Source organism: Lygodium microphyllum, chromosome 29, assembly GCF_053477565.2.
Source record: "Lygodium microphyllum isolate KBCC chromosome 29, Lygodium_microphyllum_v1.1.10, whole genome shotgun sequence".
Taxonomy (NCBI): domain Eukaryota; kingdom Viridiplantae; phylum Streptophyta; class Polypodiopsida; order Schizaeales; family Lygodiaceae; genus Lygodium; species Lygodium microphyllum.
In genome coordinates, this window is record NC_141163.1 from 71,965,775 (window position 1) to 71,984,172 (window position 18,398).

Sequence of the window (18,398 nt, forward strand, 5' to 3'; positions counted from 1 at the left end):
TAACCAATATTTTGTGAGTATCATGAACAGTAAACTCTGATGTAACCTATAAAGAGAAATAGGACATGTACTAAAGGCACTCTTATGCTTCCTATGGCATTCATTTTACAAACAAAAAGAGGAATTGGACATGCATTTCTTATTTTGCAAGATTGGTGATATCAACATATCAACCATGTAGCTACATACATGCATCTTTGTTGGAAGAATGGATAGGATATACCTACAATCAAAAATGCAAAGAGACAAAGTAAGAGTTTCTGAAACTTCTTCGTTAGAAAAATTGATAGGACATATTAAAAAGTAAAAATGCAAAGAGAGAATCAAAATTTGTGTAAATTTGACCTACTAGTAGTTACTATATATCATGCATCATACTTGTCATGCACACGTAGGTGCCTTGCCTTTAGTGAACATTGAAGTTAGGAAAAGCTTGGTCCACTCCTTGGCCACTCAAGAAGATAGCCTCTTTTAGTACTGCATTGGTATCTTTAGGTAGATCCATGGACTATTTTTAGATGAACTTTTAGTAAGTCAATTCACATGGATTGCCTATCCTTTGACCGTTTGGTCTATGTACCCTTGTGCCCTAATGTAGACTATCTCTTGATCCCTTAACCCTATCAATGCCTTAGCATAATAGTCCATTACTCGTTATTAGCGTTATGGTCCAACCATCCTATGGACCATGTCCACTCATGACCCTTAACTTGATGTTACTCCCCCCTTTTGGAAGAGTTTTTGTTCTTGAAAACAAAAGTGGGAAATTGCTTCTTGGATACACTAATGTTCTCCCAAGTAGAACCTTCTTTAGGTCTTACCTTTCTACTTGACAAAAACTTATTTTCAAACATGATGTCATGTATTTTGGAATATGTAAGTAGACCTTATCATCTTTTTCAAAAGTGATCATACATCTATGTTCATCTTTGCATATTTCTTATAACAGTCTCGAGCTTGCTTAACATTCATGTGTGCTACTTGTCCCTTGTTCTTGACATGTTGGATTTTCTCATAGGCTAATCCCACCGTAATTGGTGATTGAGGTTAAAATCCATACATAAGCACGAGCGGACTAAACCCTGTAGTCACATGCTTAAAACTATTGTAAGCAAACTCTAATACAAATAAATAATCTTCCCAATTAGATTGTTTTTTGCTTACATATAATCATAGCATATCTTCTAGAAATTGGTTTACCTGCTTCGTCTCTGCGCATACATTTGAGGGTGATCCATGGTACTTAGATTAAGCATTGTATCTAACCTTTTGAATATAACTCTCCAAAAATGGCTATCAAACTTTTGATCGTGACTATCACATGATATTTTGGATGGCAACCTATAGAGCCGATAAATATTATCCACAAATAGCTAAGCTAATTTAGGGATTTTAAAGGATGTCTTTGTTGGAATAAATCTACACATCTAAGTCACCAAGTGTGATGGTCCCAACCCTCAGAATCCCGCACGGGGCACTCCCACGACCATGTCCAGGCTCCAAACGAGCACTAGACCTGCCGCGTTGCATCACAATGTCACCAACTCAACACGACATGGCACTATCTCAACACGACAAGAACGCACCACGAAACTCACAGAAGGCACACTAGTTTGTAGAATGGTCCATCTTGAGAGCAGAATTTTATATTCACACCAAGGAAGCATGTACAAGGTAAGCTCGAGGCACAATAAGGGACCATGTCACAGGTGAGGATGGAGTTATAAACGCGCATCCAACTCGACTCGATACCACGGGATGAGGGAGCTAGAGGTCTATCTACTACTACCCAATTGGCATCATGACCACAATTGGTAGTAGGAAGTCCAACAATAAAATCCATGGAGAGACTTTCCCACTTGCCATTAGGAATCTCTAAAGGATGTAAAAGCCCACTTACCTTTAGGTGCTCGGCTTTGTTTACTTCACACTTTTGCATTGAATAACATATTTTTGCATATCCTTATGCATTCCAAAGCAATAAAAGTGTCTATGTACATGTGCATAGGTTTTTCTTATCCTTGGATGCCTATACTAGGACTATCATGACGCTCATAAAGAATTTGGCGGTGCGTTCTAAGTTTGAGGGTAAACTTATTCAACCTTTGTGAAGTAAGTACCCATAATTAGTTGTTGTAAATTTCTTCCATCAATTGAGCTCATCATTGTAAGAAAGGAGCCATGTGTGAAATTCACATCTTATGTATGAGTTAGTAAGGGATCCCTTCTTTTAACCTCATTCCACACCTTTTCATAAGATTAATCATACTCACATTTGCCTCGTAGAGATTCTAATAGATCACTTTGTAATATTATAATTGAGAGAGTGCCAATCTCAAGCATTCTACTTAGAGCATCTACTACAACATTATATTGACCCTTGCAATACCGTAGCATGCAATCAAACTATTGAAGAAATTCAGTCCATTGAGCTTTTCTTCCTTTCAAATCCTTTTGGGTTAGTAAACCATTTGGTACTCTCTTGATCAAATACTACCTCAAATGTAGCACCATACAAATAATATCACTATTTTGTCAAAGCATAGACAATTGCATAGAGCTCACATTCATAAGAAAAATAATTATGGTACCTTTTTATTTTCAAAAGCCACAGATTGACTCTCTTGGAGGAGCACATGTCCAATGATATGGCACTAGCATCAATTTCCACCACAAAAAAATTGCGTTGATCCACTATAGCTAGGATTGGAGCAATAGCAATAGCTACTTTAAGTTTATCAAAACTATATTGTTGTTCCTCATCCCAAGAGAAAGTGCGACCTTGATCTTTCAATCGATTTATCATAGGAACAACTATCTTAGCATAATATTTGATAAACTTATGATAAAATCTTGCCAAACCAAGGAACATTTGTAACTCCTCTGGATTTGTAGGATGAGGCCATTGTAAGATAGTTTGGACATTTTCTAGATCCATTCTAATACCTTCATTAGATATGATATAGCCAAGGTAGTAAACTTTTGTCTTAAAAAATTCACATTTAGTTTTCTTAGTATAGATTTTATGCTGTAAGTAACTCAAAGACTAAACAAAGATTTTTCAATGTTCTTTGGGATAGACCTTTCGTTACAGAGCCGGTCTAAGCCTCTCGAAGGGATAACCATGACCCCCTTGGATTAGGGTCTCACAGCTAGCTTGGGGGTAGCCTAGCGTGACCTTTCCTTTTATTCTGTTTGTCAATGTTTTTAGTGATCTAGATTCTAGCAAACACAAACAGTCCTTTCAACGTATATCAAATGATACAATGACAATCACACCATCGTGTAGCTCACAGCTTCCATAGCCAAGGTAGACTTTATCCTAAGGTAACCTTATATTCTAATGAGGATTCTCCTCCCCATAAAGAAGTGTTGAGTACATCTCTTACAACATGTTAAGCAAGGCATGAATTTCCCGTTTGGGCTATCTTACCCAACATAAGCGAAATCCCTTAAAGAAATATATTGTGCCAATAATTTAACGAGATGACTTATAGATCCTCTAAATAGAGTTTCACTTTTTAAGTGTTAGCCAACACTTAACCTTGTCGCATTTGATAATAACTATATCGAGTTATTTTACTAATCTTGAGTGCGCATAAAGTCATATGTGCAATAACCTCTTGCAACTATTTTCGTCATGTCCTTACGATTTAGAGTCTCAATTAATCTAACTAAAAATCATAGCGATTAATCGTTTATGCATGTACTAGTATGCTTTCTAGATGAAATTGTCAATTCGTGTAAGTGTAAAATATAGAAGATAATATTTTATGTAATTAATTCTTATACGGATGCTGCCCACGCAATCTAACAAGTAGCTCTTGTACCATTTGAAGCAAAGACTAACATTTATTTTTTTGTAGAAATTCGGCATAAGCCTTATTATTTTATGTGGTGAAATAATAGCCCACTAGTGAATAACCTGGTTTGACATGACAACATTGGGAATTTTGTCTTTGCTCATGCTTGTGTTCACCACACCTGATGTTCCATTGGTAGTGGCAACTCCGGCAACCTCGGGCATTCTTGTATCTCTGGTAATACTCGTTCTTTGACTGATTGCAGTGGTTCTTGTGGTCTTTCCACCTCGTCACTTTGGAGCCATCATCCACAAGTGGATTCAAGAGATAAAGAAGGAGGAATGAATTTGGGATGGAAGAGTGTAAGAGAAGATGTCTTAGTCGAAGATCGAGACATGGGGGATTGAGCTAACTCTCTCCCTCGTAGCCTCTTCGGGTAACTCCTCTCTCTCTTTCTCTATAGCTCTGTCTCGCAGCCTCTTGGAGGGTATCCTTCTACCTCCCTCTCTCTACCTCCCTCTCGTAGCCTCTCGGGGTCTCCTTGTGTCTCTCTACACTGCTTCCCATGCCTCTTATTTATAGAGCTGAATTAGAGAAGAAAGGTTGTGGCTGAGAAGAAGAGCTCTTTATGGAGGGGATCTTAGCAAAATCAGCAATCTGAAACTTCTAAGATGCAATCTAATGCTCAAATCACAAATCTGATAGTTCCATTGGCTCTAAAAGGGGGGCGAAAATCCAAAGACATATGATCAGAAATCTTCGAGATTACTCCTTCTTCTCCCTGTTCGAAGTGCTATTTGCTGCTTATAAACTGTGATCATCGTCGATGAATGCGCGCGATTTCACCAATTCTTCTTTTTGTATTAAATCTCCAAAACTGGCTGAAAAAACCACTTGTTTTTTTTACATGACACCCTGTTCTAGATGTTTCCATAGCTTTTTAGGATATTTACAATAAATAATATCTAAAATATCAAAACTATGCTAGTTTTGTCCAAAAATCTAATATTTTTGGACCATCCATACTATACACATTGACATTAATGACTAATATTGGCTCATAACTCTCGTTTATGTTGTAACTTCCGTGATGGGTCACTATAGTCCTTGTCAATTCGAAAAAAATGTCAGTTACAATTCTTGTTCTTTTAAATATAAAAAAATTGTTAGTTAATTAGTTATTAATGTTAGTTAGTTTTTACTTTAGTTAGTAGCCTTACTAACTTACTAATTGACTAACTAACTTTCAAACTAACCAACTAACTTTTAATTGTGTGGAATTATTATAGATAAGTAGTTGCCGCATCTTATTATGTACATGTGGTAGAGAATGAGAAGAGGAGTTTGTAAGAGAATGTTGTGGTGAGGAATTTTCTTTTAATGAGAGAGAGCATGTACTTAATTTATCATTGAATTCTAGTAAAGGAATATCCACAACATCATTAATAGAAGGCAAAGACTTGTGCAAAGAAACAAAGGAAGACAATATATAATAACAATATACATTGTTTATTTCATTATGTTTGGCCAAATAAAGAAGTTCTGATTCTCACACATCCTTATCATCCCCACTTCTAATGCAACATCATTGACTTTTGTATCTCACACATCCTTATCATCCCCAATCATGGGCGAGACGATGTAAGTATGCATACTAGGTACTTGGAGTAAATGCAATTTCTTAATCAACATATCGTCAATGAAGTTATGAGTCGGCCCATTATCCATGAGAATCAAGACTCGTCATCCATTGATCATACCGTGCATTCTGATCAAGTTATGGGGACTAAACATGTGTTGCCATGGTGCAACAATCAATCAATACTCATGCTCATCAATTTGATGGCTCACTTGTATAGTCGAATATTTGAACAAGCTTCTGAAGGAAGTACCTACACCATGTGTATTGTTTTTTCTTTGTTCTTGTTCTTATCAAGATCATTCCCTTCAAGTTTTGGACAATCCTTTTTTTCTTGAGAGCCTAACCATTAAAGCATAACTTCTCCTTGCATGCTCTTACAAGCTCTTTGCTTGAGAGTGGCCCTCTAACTACTTTGGGCTTCTTAGTATTCTCCTCTTTGAATGTATCATTGAGCTTTCTCTTTTCTATTAATGTTGATGTAGTTTTTGAACGTGCAAATGTATATGTAGATGTTTTCCATATATTTTCCTGTCTAACATATCATAATAAATTATGCACTCTTGATGGCTTCTTCTAGTGTTTTAGAATATTGACTTTTCACCTTGGCCTTGTACTTGTTGTCCAAGCCTCAAATAAATCCTCTAACCTTTTGAAAATCATCTAAGCCATCAAATTTGAGAATGATTTCTCTATATTTGGAGATGTACTAGGTTAGTTTTAGACTCTCCATCTACAAGGAAACTAGGTTACTAGTTATCAAGTTAAGCCTTGGAGTTGCTCCAAATAACAAAGAAAGTTTTCAAAATCTTGCTTGGGAGAAGATAATAGCTTTTCAAGGACCTTTCAACTACGTCTTTTTTTCTCTCTCAATTTCAAGCATCACATCATGTGTTGACCTCTACATTCACATCATGATGATCTTGTAAATAGGCACAAGATGAAACATGAATGATTTAGATGCATTTGAACTAATGGGCATGAGAGTATTTGGTGCTTTAGTGGCTTGCAAGATGGCACTAGAGAAAAATTTTGATGCTCTCAATTAAAATGTTACATGAATCTCTAAGCTTTTAAAGCAATCGGTAAGCATCATGAATATGCCTCTTGAAAATGGGGTTGCTATTGGCACTACTCTATCAATAGGGACACCTCAAGGAGTTGAGGCCTTTGGCTCTCTCAGTACACATGAAGTTAATAATATGTTAAAGAACATGAATCCACTTGTGTTTCAAGGAGATGGATAAGATTGTAACAAGAATGCAATCAACAGTTTTTACAAAAGTGCAATGACTTGCATCAATTATGTTGCACACCAAGTTTTGCTAGATCCCTTGAGGCAAGCCTCACACTTGAGAGAAAGGCCTACAAGTGGAGGATGAGTCTCGATGCCACCACTCATTTTACAACATGAAGAAAAATAATGTGGGCCCTTCCATAACATTCTATGGCTCTCTTGCACAAATTGATGCTTTTGCAATAGCTGTGTGTGTGAGGCAACATTATCTGAAAAGTCTGGAGCTGATTAGTGCTTCATTGCATACTCGCCTATGACATTTCTCGATCCTCAAACAATAGATTTACTACTAAATTTCATGAGAGAATGTCTCAGGTTGTTTGAGAATATAAATATTTATCCATTACTTAGATATCCTATGGAGTCTTGTCTTGTTACTGATAAGTAAAAGAATTTTGTTAGTTGATGATGATGATGGTGGATGCAGTTGATCTGTAAATAAGCAGGCAAGTTGTAAGAAGAGGGGCTGATGGAGCTTTTCCTTTGTATTGTGAAGATTCTAGTGATTTTATAAGCACTCTGACTTTCTGGACATCTATTTCAGAAGTTAGATTATTGGGATCTTTTCCTGATCCTCAGTCATTTCATGACAAATCTCTCTGACAGTTTTGACAAGATAGAAACAATTCATTACTTAGATATCTTGTGGATGTTTGTGTAGATATATATTAGTAAAACATTTTGGTTAGTTGATGATGATGGATGCATATGCTCTGATATTAAGGATGCCACTAGGTACTGATGTAGTTTTGTCTTTGTGGTGTGAAGATTCTATCTTATTTCCGGATGTGCCCATTGCTCTCCGACTTTAGTTGTAAGCCATAAGAGGACACAAACACAACAATGCAATTTGTAGTGTGATAGTTGTTTGGGTACAGGGCCGGTGTGGCCTACTATCAAATGGTGTCATGCACTCCCTGATCTTTTGCTACAACCTCGCTTTGATACCAATGCCATGCCCATATAGGTGGCTTGCCTTTAGCAAACACAGAAGTTAGGAAAAGCTTTGTTAACTCCTTGTTAACTCCCCAACCACTCAAGATAATGGCCTCTTTTAGTATGTCACTAGTATCTTTATTTCCATGGAATATTTTTAGATGGACTTTTAGTAAGTCCATTCACATTGAATGTCTAGCATGTGACCCTTTGGTTCATATACCCTTACATTGCCAAGCCTGTAAGGTAATTGGAGGAGATTCATTGGAAAGATATTTTTTCTCATTTTCTCTTGCAAAAACCATATAACATATTGTAAGGGTGATCCACATGGTGACTTCCCACATGGACGGAGTAGTTGTAAACGCTCTTGTTATATTTATGAAAGAAGGATACGAGAGAAGGGGTTTCTTCCCCAACAAACAAAAATGTTACAACGGTGGAGATGATGGGGTTCTTGGCACTCAACTCTTCTTGTAATAGGGAATGTTGGACATAATCACTTTATCACACATATACAAAATTCTTTCCAATTCAGTAGCCACATTTGTTGGGCTAGTACCATCCCCTCTGGGCCAAAGATGAGTCATCCCGCTTCCCCTTCCCATATTGCTTCCCTTGCACAATATGATGAGGAAATGACTCATAATGTTAAATCAAAGTTATAGCCATAGATGGAACAAATGCTAGTTTCTAAGACAACTTTATCACATCACATTAGTCATACAAATCAAAATTTAGTGGTAGTTTTAGAACATTAATAGTAGTGTCTTGAATGCTATAATCCGCAAGTCCTGACCGAAATCTTTTGTGGGTTTGTCTCAATAGAAGACATTCTATCTTGGGTGGATTACTTAAAAAATGTAGATACCACCAATGTTCAGAGCAACAAAAGGCACATGAGGTTCACACTCTTTTTGAAGGATTGGCAGCAACTTGGTACATGTAATAAGAGGAAATCATCAAGAGTAATTGGACACTCATGAAACATTATTTTATATTTTTTTTTCACAATAGAATATCACATAGTCGGCACTTCACCAACACAAAAAATGTGAATAGGTAATAAGAGAATTAGTGTGACAATTTGCAGTTAGATTCAACCAGATATTACTATGAACTTATCCTCATATCTTTGAAGTAATGACACTATATTTCTTATGGCTTAGAGATTACCATAAGACATAGCTTGGAGGTCAAGGGATCAAATGTATATTGCCTATTAACCACATATTCAAAAATTTGGAAATTTTCATAAAGTTTGGGAATTCCTAATGTGATTAATATTTGGACACATGGTCAAATCTTATCCCCTTACTTGAAGGTGAAATTTTCCCTAGATATTCTATATAAGCGATCCCCCAAGTCCCTTTCTCAAATATGGGGTTAAGATTTAGCCACTTGGTCAAATCTTTACTCCTTATTTGAAAATGGAACTTGGGAGATTCCCAAATTCTCTAATATGGTATTTAGTGCATAAAAGCGAATTCAAACACTTAATTTGTTTCAATATCACAAAGAGTCCATAAAAGACCAAATATTGATATTGCAACTCCAATGGATATCGATATGCAAAATACTCAACTAGCTGATCATCAAGCTCTACCTTCCAAGGATGCTCAAGATTGGCCTAAATGCTTTTATTGAGCAATGATTATGGTCATGTAAAGAAGCATTACAAGAAACTCAAAGCAAGGCAATAACAAATACAAAATGCTCAATTTCATTCAAATGGAGTAGCAAACTTGGGAGCTTTGTCGGGAAACAAGGAAGAAAACTATTAAACAATCGAAAAGAAGCTCTAAGCAATTATTTGGGTTGTTACCGAATTACATCCCTACTTGCATGGGCCATAGGTAAAAAATATAGGCATATTACAATCATCTTATATCATTGTTTAAAGAGTCGCATCCATTAGGGAGGTTATTTCATTGGATACTCACATTGTAGGAATGTAAATTTATATTAAAATATTACAAGGGAACATCAAATATAATTGTTGATGCTCTATCGAGAAATGTTTAGGCTCAATAGGTTCAACTTATCAATCTGCCACTAATACATGACCAATTACCTATAGCTCCACAACAATCGGATTTTCAAGCAAAGGATCCCAAATAATTTAGAACAACAAAAGCATGGGCCAAACTTTAAGCAACAAAGAAAAAACATAATTCAAAACCAATTACTCTACTTCATTCAACAACACCAACAATCTCGACTCTACATACTAGACTATAACAATATATATGGGTTATCACCGTAAGCATCGTCTCTTTGGATAGCTTGGTCTACACAAGATACTCAGTCTCATGCATCCCTAATACTATTGGCCTAAAATGTGATAAACACTTGCTAATCATATCAAAACTTATGCAATATTTGAAAGTAACATAAAACACCATCTAGACTTTTGCAACCCATTCAAATCACACATCTGTTCCAACTTTTTGCATGGGATATAGTTGGTTCATTACTAGAATCAAGAGCATGGGATAAATATCTTGTCCTTTTTACTGAATATTTTACAAAGTGGCATCAAGTCAATGCAATAACCACAATAGTAGCTTGATTTCTATTAGAAGAAGTTATAACAAGGCATTCATGTCCTGACAATATACTTTCTAATTATGACATGCCTGACTAAGACATCCTCAATGGCACGATTTAGTGGTCCATCGAGATGTTTTCCTAGGTGATGCTGCTCGGCACTCTTTCAAATAATAGGCTTGCTACCTAGATTCTCTCGAGTCCACTTTGCAATAACAAGTCTCGATGGTTCCCACAAGAATCGACTTGAATTTTTGGTCTAAGTAAACTAAGGTCACATATCAGATTAATTAGTGTCAATCTTCGATCATTTGCTTATGCTAGATCACTTGACGAATCGAAGCCAACTTATATCGCACTTGCTTCGAGGAGAGTGAGAAATGAGGGGGAGTAAGTGCATGCCGACCCCTATGCTTGTAGGGCAAAGTTTGACTCCATTCCCCTAGAATGATATTGAGTCAGGGTGGTAACTGATTCTATGTGGTCAATGTTCCCTATACTATAATGCATCAAATTGTGGAGAAGCTCTCAGCTTACCGAGACTACCCTGCCTTAGGGCCGATTTGTTAGGAATCTTACGCTCATGCTTCCCTTGGTTGGATAAATTTGGTTAACTAATCACCTAATACATTTATGTTGTACAAATAAAATCAGCTTCCTTAATTAGCCATTTAAGTCACAATGTTCCTTCATGTAACTTAAGTCACAATACACAAACAATGAAAAAAGATGCTTTGAAATACAATTTTTTATTTATTAAAGAATCTTATACAAGTGTCCACCTTTTTCCCAAAAGTAAGAATGACTTGAAGACCATTACTTTACCAAGATTTTGCCCCTACCTAGTAAAGGAAGCCCTTTAGGAAATCCATCCCGAGTCACACGCGAGTTTGAGTGGTTCTTACGAGCATAAGAGTTTACTTGTCAGAGCCCCTTTGGCACCCTCAACTCTCAAAGGTGGTAAAAACCAATCCCCCTTAGTGAAGGGATCCATAGCTAGCCCTGGGGGAGGTCTAGCACACTTTCCTTTTATCTTGTAAATTTGGTACATTAGGGTTTTGACTAGTTCAATCAAGCCTCCTAAGCGCATGAAGTAAATTTGCATTCACCATTGTAAGCACAATCAATTCTTTTCAAACAATATTTCTACATAAACAGGGAGGCAATCATAGTAAGCTTTTAACCTAGCAACAATTCTTTCCAACTTGGTTCAGGTCGTCCCCTTCTTGGATTTTAGGTTTCCTCTAAACCCCCAAATAGCTCTTTTTGTTGGATCCCTCCTTGAGCAATATCAGTTTATCTAACTCATCATTGAAGGTTGGTCATGTTGTTTTAGTACGAACCTTGGCTGCTTTACCAGAATTCTATGTGTTAGGTTATGGCTAAGGCTTATCTTAGCATACAAAACTAGTTCTCAACCTTAGAGTCCTCTTGAGTGAGCTTGCTTAGAAGCTAGATAAGCTAATAAGGTAAGTATTTTCCCTAGGAAAATTTAAGCTTCTAATTTTTTTTGGAAAGAGAATTACTTAGGTCTTTACGTTTTACTTTTTAAGTAGCTTTGTATTATAGTATTTTTATAAAGTTTATTCTAAATTATCATTGGTTTTGAATGGATACAAATGTAATTTAAGAATTTCAACTTGAGCATGATTTACTCTTTAAAAAAGTACATTCCATTTTGCTAGCTAGTCTAAATTAGTAATTGTTTTAATGAACTCCATTTATTTACCTTAATCACATTTCCCTACAATGACTATATGATTCGTATGCCAAAAAATTATAATTATTTAATGCAATTGCATGGCCCCTATATATACATAAATCTATTCGATGTATTGTGATTACATGTAGCTATATTTCCTTTCAACATTAATGATTCCTACTCTATTCCAACATCCTTTTCTCGTCAAAATTTTATCTTGCCTAATTTGTGAATCATAAGATTTCCATTTATAAATTTGGAAGAACATTTGATATGCCTATGAAAAGAACTTGGGATTGTGTTGTGAGAGATGGTGTGTTATTCATGCTTGCGACTCCATTTGTAACTCTCGGGTTCCTCGCTCCAAAGTATCATCTCTTTGGGGTTATTGTGCATATGGAGTCCTCGTGTGTTAGTCTTTCGACCTTCGTTGGTCTTGAAGATATGATTGAAAACCTTGAATCAAGAGACAAAGATCTTGTGGAGATGAAGGAAATGTTTGTGGATGCTATAGTTGATGCTAGTGGAGTTTTGTCAAAGGCACTAGTGGTTCTTGGATTGATAATCTTGACTTTCCTTTGCTACTCCCCTCTCTTTCTTCTCCTTACTTGGTGCGCAAATCGGATGCTGGATGTGCGCATAGTGAGCGCCAGAAGGTCCCCAAGAACAAAGAACTCTACATAAACTCATAAAGTAAGAAGAAGGTTTTGCACGACATGAAGCAAAAAGACAAACTGGGTACAATCTCCCCCCATGCCTTGTGTGAGCGCTCTATAAGGCAGGTATTTATAAATTTATTAATCTTCAAGTTAAAAAATAGCCCAATTTTACAATTAACATGCTTTGGCTTTTGTGTTTGCTTTTGTCCAAATAAAGAATAAAGTGGTTGGGCGTCCCAAAAGTCGGGATGTGTCCAAATACAATGCCCACTAATGAAATATTTAAACTGAGTATCCATGCACATACAAAATATTAAATGTTTGTTAAGCTCTTGAATAAATAAGTGAGTCTAAATAAATATTAGCACCACGTCTTTAATGATAAGGCGTGCGCCCATAAAAAATGATAATTTCTTCTAGGTAATCTGAATACACGCCATTGCCTCTGGTGCTTCCAAACGCCATCACTGCTTGCTCTACACATCAACTGAAGCATTCACAATTGTTAGAAAATAACAAAATTAAACCAACAAAAGTGAATACCTAGCAGTCTTTAGCTACAAAATAAATAAATAGGTTGGAACTCTATCCAAAACTTAATTTAATACGAGTGCACTCTAAACTTATAAACATCCATTAATTTAAATATGTATTTTGCAGAATCACCCGCTGTAGAATCACCCACATGCACATTAAATTAATTTGATGCCCGAAAAGGATAGGCATCCCTGTCAAATTTTCGCACAAGGAATCCCCCTTGTGTAGGAGCCCCGAAAAATAAATATAGTTTTATGGAATCCACTGCAAAACCTCATGGAATCCACCGTGGAATAAGAACCTCATGGAATCCACCATGGTCTCACTGAATCCACCATGAAATATGCCTCCTGGCATCATACCCCCAAAGTGGGATATCAATTTTCCTCAATTGCTATTAGCTCAATGTGGAGCAAGGAGTGAGGGGTAATCACTTAGGTTGCGGGCGTGCATCCATTGGGCTTCTTCAACAGAATCCATTGGGTATGAGATATCTATGGCCAATTCTGGTGGTCATAAAATCAGTGTCTAGAATAGTTTCAAATTCAAGTATTTCAGTTTCTTCTTCTAACAAAGGCGGATTTTCATATACAGGGTGAACAGGTAATTGGCCTCTAAAAGGTCGTAACAAACTGATATGAAAAGTATTATGAATTTTCTAGTGTTAGAGTAGTTCTAATTTAAATGCATTGTCATTGATTTTGTGAATGATTTTGAAAGGTCCATAAAATCTAGGGGCTAACTTAACAACATGGTGTTTCTCAACACTTTGCAATCTTCTCTTCTCAATGCATAACCAAATAATATAATCATCAACTTTGAAACTCATGGCTTTTCTTTTCTTGTTAGCTTATTTAGTGTATGATTGCTGGGTTTTACAATCATATCTTTAACTTCAGCAAAAATAGTAGCATGCATATTGGCAATATCATCAGCAACTTTAACTTTGTTTGACAATGATGTAACATGTGTAGGCAATCTATGTCCATAAATGATTTCAAAAGGTGCTTTATGTGTAGCTATATGTGGTGTATAATTGTATGCAAATTGAAGTAAATGCAAGTAACACCATATTGGGGAATATGGAAAATTTCCATAAGTTTGGGACACATGGTCAAATCTTTGGATTTGTCATAACTTGAATACTATAACTCCAAATCCAGCGCTCTATAGCTTGCAGCGAGATGTGCTAGCTAGGGTTTTTGAGGAAGCCATCAGAGTTGACGGTCAGCTGAAAGAGAGAAGTTCCAGGAGCTTAAAATCAGAAGAAACCAATTCGCGGAGCTCAGAGAGAGCTTCAACCTCTAGCGAACGATCAGGCCCAACCACCCAAGATAAGGGGAAAGCCATCGAGACAAACCAGGACTTGGCTGATGTAAAGATGGAGATAGTCAAGTTGCAAGACATGTTGAGACAACCAACGCGCCCACACGTCCAATGCGTGTACTACGTGTAGTGTAGCGGAAACCACTTGCTAGCCGAGTGTCAAGACCTTAGGTCAAGACCTTGCGCTAACTATGGTAGGTTCGGTCACGACGTCGCGCATTGTAGATTACCAAGAAGACTTCTATAGTCACAACCATATGGCCAACCCTACCTAGCGAATAGGCCGTAGCCATTCTTCGAAAGGGGAGCCCCATTGGCCCTTCTTGTGCCTAACGACATTAAGTTGGCTGTTCCTAGGATGGACATTAACCCTACAGGCATACCTAGACCGCATGCTCCCTACATGACCTATCCATTGAGTGACTCTCCAGTCCACTATGTGGAAGAGCCAAATGAGGAAGAGACTTACGTATACCCTTACGTCTCGCACGACGATGAGGGCAACACATTCCTTATGGACTATCGACCAGTACCGGTGATGGAATTAGGAAGAGGATGAGGTAGAGGCCTAGGAGGGCAGACACAGGATCCAATTATCTGTTGGACTTGTGGTCCACCCAGGGCATATCTCATCACGCTGCCCTGAGAGGGAGTAGCAGAACATAGACAAAGCTGACCTAAGGTGCGTTGCGTGTGGGACCACTCATCTCTTCGTCGACTGCCCAAAGCAAAAACCATATTCGAGTTCAACCAACGTGCCATCTGTCCCATTGGGGCTGTTTGGTGTCAAGAACCTCGATGGGGAGGCCACACCTATCCCTTTGCGGGTCATGACTCATGCCTAGTTGAAGCAGGCCTGCATATCACTGCCAGGGCCTAGCAACCTCGATAGAGTGTCGATAGGGAAGAAGAACCGTAGGCGAAGAAAGAAGAGGTCTGAAGCTAAGGTTGCACTGAAAATTGAGAGTGCTACTAGGCCTGTTGGAAAGAATATCATTGATGTAGAGGTAGAAACTTTAGCCCCCAAGACGGCCAAAACGGGAAGTGCTAAGGTAGGGGAATACCCGGATCCAAAGTGCCAACTAGAGGCCATAAAGAAAGTGAAGGAATGGGTGAAAGAGGCCCAAGAGCACCTAAAGGACGCTAAGCCCATCCTAGAGGACGAGATCGATGATCTCTCCAGCATAAGCATGCCAGTCTCACCCCCTCGACCAAAGTCGGGGGATGTGACCGCACCACAAGTAGTACCGCTTAGGCAAGTCTTGATGCTGCAGGCCTGCAAATCAGTCATGGCCATTGGCCAGGACAATTTGGATTAGGAGAGAGACGAGTAGCCAATGAACTCCTTACCATGCTGATGACCATCCTTGTGATGCTAAGTTTGGGAGACCTGCTTAAGCAGCATCCCACCCTATGGCAAGACCTGAAACAGTAGGTTGAAGGATCACGAGAGCAAGATACTAATTTGCATGACCATGATGCAGAGATACAAATACCGACTTTGATGCTGCACTTTGTGCCAAAATCCTTGCACATTAATGCCTTCTGGGAGGGCACGGAGGTGCATGCAGTCTTACCGGTCCTAGCCCTAGGCGACACAATGAGAAAGGGGATCATAGACATGGGAGTTGGGATTAGTGTGCTTAGCCACGTAGTGCTTCAGACTTGGGGAAACCCACCTGTCGAGACTGCTAAGTTCAATATCACACTAGCAAATGGTATGAGAGTGAAACCATTCGGGATGCTAAAAAACTGGCCAATGAAAATTGCAGGTGTCTAGTTCTCGGTTAACTTTATAGTCACGAAGGGTGTGGACTACGATATCCTATTAGCCCGACCCTGGATGTGCAATGCCAGAGTCTTCATCGAAGATTGGGGTAACGGCTTAATCTTCCTTGGCAATAGAATAGACTCCGTGAGGGTAGAGATGGATACCTGGAAGACCTCACCAATCGACTTGGATGCCATCTCCGCGATGCTTAAAGGGAACGCTCAAGTTAAGAAGTCCTATGGATCCTTGACCAAGTATATTACATGCCCAGAGGACGAGCGAGATTGGATGCATGTCCTTGCTGCAATTGACTTGCCATTCTCGGATCATGAGGCATATGAGCAAGCCATCAAGACAATCGGTAAGTCTAAAGATGCACTCTTTGTACCAGTTTGCATGATGGCAGGAACCCTTCAGGGGAGACCTAAACCCATCACCTTCCAAGTGCCAAATAACAAGAGGAAACCCTAGCAGATTCTGGAATATTTAACGGGCAAGCTAGCTGGCAATCCAACAGCAAACTTCAAACCACTCCAGGATCTCTTAGATGAATCCAAGTGGCAATGGACCAAGGTGCATGACTTGAACCTCATGTACAACTCGGCCCTAATCCCCGATTAAAGACAAGAGATATACCAAGACCTAGGAGACGATGAGCAATCACACAAAGAGGAATCCAACGATGAATATGAAGAATGCCAATCTTTTAGTGAGACAAAAGTGAGGGTGAGATGGATACCGTAGAATATGACACTGAGGGACGGGAAATAGAACAAATACGGGCAGACTCCAAGCCACAAAAAAAGAGTGCCTTCAGGATAGAGCAAGGGGTCATGCGCATCGATTGTGATCGCACCTGGTTGGAATACGTAGGAGCCATAGATTTCGATCAAGTAGGCCTAGCCCAATCCGGTACGACACCAGTGCTTAGGACAGAGTCACCATCTGAGTTGCAACCACCAGGGGAGACCACCTCTTCTAGCGAAGACGGGGAGTTCGACTCTAAGTCAGAGGTAAGTTCAGATTGCAACCCAAAGATACCTAGGCTGGCAGACACACCAAGGGGGACCTATCCATCCACTTGAGGCACATATGGTTGAAAGGGAAAAAAAAAAAAACCCAAGGATACACGAACGAAAGAACAGAGAAAACCGCAGGACCTCCCTAAAAGATTTACGAAATTCAAGAAAGGGGATAGGGTAGTGATCCTGTTGGGTGCCAAACATCAAGGGAAAATGAGTGAACCGATCGAGGGAGCAGCCAAGGTCAAGGAGGTGAACCTAGCCTAGGAAGGGGAGACACCTCGACCAGTCTTCATTGCTGATGACTTGACTGAGGAAGAGGAAACGAGTCTTGTCGCTCTCTTGCAAGAGTACATAGACGTATTCGCTTGGTCCTTAGAAGAGCTTAAGGAGGTAAATCCGAGTGTAGTGACTCATAACATACCCATGACGCCAAATGCTACGCTGGTCAAGCAACGACTGTACCCTATGAATCCAAAACACGCTCACGCGGTCAAGGAAGAGATTGACAAGCTGATGAGAGCAGGATTCATTTACGAAATTGAGCACACGGACTGGGTATCGCCCATAGTCATTGTCATGAAGAAGAATGAAAAAATCAGAGTATGCATCAATTACAAGAAGGTGAACACTGCTACTAAGAGGGACAACTATCCATTTCCGTACACCGAGCACACGCCTGAAAGAGTGGCTGGCAAGGAAGCCTACAATTTTCTGGACGGCTTCTCGGGATATAATCAGGTGCAAGTGCATCTTGCCGACATGCATAAGATTGCCTTTGCCACTGAGTGGGGCGTCTTTGCTTACATAGTCATGCCCTTCGGGTTGACTAATGCCCCCGCCACCTTCCAACGCCTCATGTGCACCATATTTAAAGACATGCTTCGCAAAGAGTTGGAAGCCTTCGTAGACGACTTGTGTGTTCACTCGACCTGGAGAGAACACTTAGACAAACTTCGAGCAGTCTTTGAGCGGTGTCACCTATATCGTCTCTCCCTGAACCCCTTAAAGTGCCAGTTTTGGGTGAAGCATGGATCCATCCTAGGGCACGTGGTGTCAAAGAACGGCATTGCCATTGACTTCTCGAGAGTCAGGGTTATTGTTGATCTTCCATCCCCAATCAACTATAAGGGAGTTCAATGCTTCTTAGGCCATA